The 3,918-nt window shown below is 39.8% G+C and overlaps 1 long non-coding RNA gene across 1 annotated transcript; it reads left to right on the forward strand.

The window, feature by feature from the left end:
• Positions 1-1,522: 1,522 nt before the first annotated feature.
• On the forward strand, positions 1,523-2,525 carry LOC143435369 (uncharacterized). Its single transcript, XR_013105606.1, has 2 exons — positions 1,523-1,969; positions 2,073-2,525. It is a non-coding gene; the product is annotated as an uncharacterized LOC143435369 (long non-coding RNA).
• Positions 2,526-3,918: the final 1,393 nt, after the last annotated feature.

Consider the following 3,918-nt stretch of genomic DNA (forward strand, 5'->3'; position numbering starts at 1 on the left):
AGGGGGAAGGGAGAGGGGAAGGGTTATTTGTCCTGGAGGGAGGGTATTGGAATGAAGGACTGCATCTGGATAGAGAGAAGACAGATGTGGCACACAGGAAAATGGTGGTTTATAGGTACAAAGGGAAGCCCATGTTAGGATGAGGTGTTTAATTTTGATTGGGCATGTTAATTAGGTGAGGTTTTGATTGCTGGACTTCAGTACTGTGATAACTGGATCTTGGTAGTCATTTTTTTCAGGAGGAGGAAGTGTCCAAATAAGGGAATAGACCTTGGGGGGTTAGCTTTAGGAATGTAATCTAATAGTTTCCTAGTAAGGCAGAGGAAAGGAGAGAGAAGGGCAAGGCCTGCTAGAGTCTTGCCCACCACACTCCAGCTGGCCAGAGTCCCTTTGTAATATAAATGGCATTTGTGTATAACCATTTTCTCTGAGCTAACACCTTCCATCTTGGAGGGAAGCTCAGTGAGGCACGAAAAGGGAGGTGAAACACTCCATCCTGCAGGGAAGCTCATTAAACTCCGGAACTAAACAGCTCAAACACTCCAGGAAGTCCCTGAAACTGACCACAGTGCCTTTCCCAAGCATGCACATGCCATTATTAGGACTGCTGAGAGACACTTTCAGTAAAATTCAGCTGTGTAGAAGAGGCAGAGACCAGCCAAGTTCACTCTCCAAATTCTTGTGCTGCCTGCAGGCTGAGCAGTGAGCTCCAGGTTCCCAGCTTCTGTGAGCTGTCACCCATGCTGGGTGGGTGGAGGTGATCCAGCTGTCTTTATGTTGTTCCTGTTAGAAATCCTCTCTACCTCTGTAAGTCACCCTACTAAAACTTACTGGTTCAACAATTCAGACCCTAGCAGTATACTTACTTTGTTTGGTCTGTGGCTGGTTCCCCCTTTGGGATGAGTAGATGCTTGTTTCTAGCAACCCAGGAGTTGTGTCACACAAAAGGATTATATTTTGAATTGCAAGTTTCACTTTTCCATTGCAGGCATACTGAAGATGGATTGCCTTCTGTATACTAACTTCATGTTATAAAGCCTTGATATAATTGCTAAGTAGTTCTATGAACTTTTAATTTTGTTTATCTTAAAAAACCCAACTTTTAGGTTTCATGGTTTTAACTACATCTTTTTTCTTTTCTCTATTTACTCTATGTATCCTCCAGTCTTTATTAATCCTTTTTATCCCATTGAACTCTGGGATTAGCTGTTTTCCTTCTTTGGTTCCAAGAAGTATTTAAATTAGTTTAATGAATTTAAAAAATTATGCATGTATGTATATAGATATGTATATATGTATTATGTATGCATGTATTATATATGTATGTATTATGTATGCATATATTATATATGTACATATGTATTGTGTATTATGTATGTATGTATAATGTATTCTGTAGTATGTATGTATTATGTATGTATATATTATATATATATGTATGCATTATGTATGTATGTATTATATATGTATTATGTATGTTATTATGAATGTATATATATATTATATATGTATATATTATGTATGTATGTATGTATGTGGAGGTATTTGGCACTATAAACTTCCCTCCCAGGACTGCTTCTTACTGCCTCCCACAGTTTTGGTCTGTCATGGCTTTGTTTTCCTGTGCATCCAGACTTTTTCTCTCCTGATTACTTTGGACTCAGGGGCTGTTCAAGAGCATTCTATTTGATTTTTATCTATTTTTACATTTTCTGGCTTTCCTAACACTTCAATTTGTATTTCACTTTTTAAAACTTTATTGAAATTTTTGTGTATGTATGTGAGCCTGTATACGTGTATGTGTGCCGTGTGTGTGTATGTGTGTGTGTGTGTGTGTGTGTGTGTGTGTGTATGTGCCCCTGGAGACCAGAAGAGGGCACCAGATCACCTGGAACTGGAGTTATAGCTGGTTGTGAACCTCACATGTGTGTGCTGAGAACTGAATCCAGGTCCTCTATGACAGCAGTAGGTAAGTACACTCACCCACTGAGCCATATCCCCCTCCTTCTGCCCTAGTTTCACTTTATGATGGACAAATAAGACGGTTAAACTTGTTATGACTTGTTTTGCAGCTTAACACTTGATTGGAGACAGTGCCAAGTATACTGGAGAGGAATGTGTTTTCTGCTGCTGTTGGAGGGAGAATTTTCAACAATTTCTGAAATGGCTTTAACCTAAATGTACTTCTGCCATTGTGTATTATGTATGTAAAACAGAGTCTTCAACACAGATACTTATAGAATCCAAATGCCAGTCAACTCTGAAAATGTTGCAAATGCTATGTCCTACAGTATCAAACTCTCAGCAAAGATCTGATTCTTTATGTAAAACTAAGCAATTTGACTCAGTTGGAAATTTGCTTTTGTCTATACCAAATGGTAAATGTCTATGTATATCACATAGTACCTTTAAATACATTTGTCTATAATTTTCTTATTAGTGGGTATTGGATTTATAACCAGGTTTTTGTTGTTGTTGTTGAAACAATATCTCACATTGTAGTAAAGGCTGATCCTGGTCTGGAACCTATTGTGTGTGGATGTCTTGATGGATGTTTCTGTTGCTGTGATAAAACACCATATGATAATAAACAAAACTTGGGGAGGAAAGGGTTTATTTCATATTACACTTCCAGGGAACAGTCCACCACTGAGAGAAGTCAAGACAGGAACTCAAGGCAGGAATCTGAGAGACCACGAAAGAACCCTGCTTACTGGCTTGCTTCCCATGGCTTACTCAGTCTGCTTTCTTACACACCCAGGGCCACCTACCCAAGGGTCCCATCTTGTGGGACTTGTCCTCATACATAAATTACTAATCAAGAAAATACAGTGTAGAGTTTTCTATGGGCAATCTGAGGTCTTCTCTAATTTGAGATAACTCTAGTTTGTGTCAAGTTGACAATAAAGCCGGCATGATTATATTCAAGGCTGACTTTGAACGTACAGAGATCCTCCTGCTGCCACTTTCAAGAGGTGATTCCAGCCATGAGTCACAATAACTGGCTAGGAAAATCTCATAATAGTTTATTTTAGATTGTGAAAATAACCTACTTCTACTACAAACACATCCTACTGTGTCTCACATCTCTTCCTCCCCATTCATGTTACTGATTCCTGAAACTATTTCTTTTATATTTTGTGTGCATGTTATATTAATATATTTTTCATTGTGTATAGAAGTTCCTGAGTCTGAAGACCTTATGAAGAAAGGAGGGTGTGGGGGACACTGGCTTGGCTCTGGTGAGGACTTCGTATGCTTTCACATAAGCATATGAACATGAATAAGAATGCTCATGGATAAGACCATGAATAAGAATGGTTTATCCATTTACAGAAAAATTAACAAAGCAGGTACAGAGATTTCCCATGTGCCCTGAATCCAGCATTGATGGTGTCAAACCCAGGGTTGTATGCATGTCAGACTAGCAGTCCACCCACCAAACTGCATGCCCAGCTCCCCAGCTTACTCATTTCTCAATCTATCACGCCACTGGGCATTAACAAGGAGAGCAGCTGGAAGGAACTCAGAGGCTGAGCTGCAAGGGGTCTCTTCTTATCCCATACCGAGTCTGTGGGAAACAAGCTGTTCACACTCTTATAAATTAAGAAGACTAGAAAAATTGAGGCAGTGTTTAATACACCACTGTGCAGAAAGGGATTTCAGCATGGAGAAAAGACAAGGACTGCTTTTTAAAGGTCCCAGCTCTCCAGAAATTTCTGCCCTCTTTTTCAGCAGGCAGGAATTCCAGAGAATTACAATCTTCCGGCTCTTTTAGTACACCCCCCTTCTGAAGTTCCCCATCCTGTTCAGGGGACAGAACCTTATGTAACACTCTGGGTTTGAGATTACTCCCCTTTCTGATCCTGGGCTCAGTCAAATAGCGGATGGCCTACAACTTTCCAACTCTCAGAGACT

This window comes from Arvicanthis niloticus, chromosome 21 (genome assembly GCF_011762505.2).
Source record: "Arvicanthis niloticus isolate mArvNil1 chromosome 21, mArvNil1.pat.X, whole genome shotgun sequence".
In the NCBI taxonomy this organism is placed as follows: domain Eukaryota; kingdom Metazoa; phylum Chordata; class Mammalia; order Rodentia; family Muridae; genus Arvicanthis; species Arvicanthis niloticus.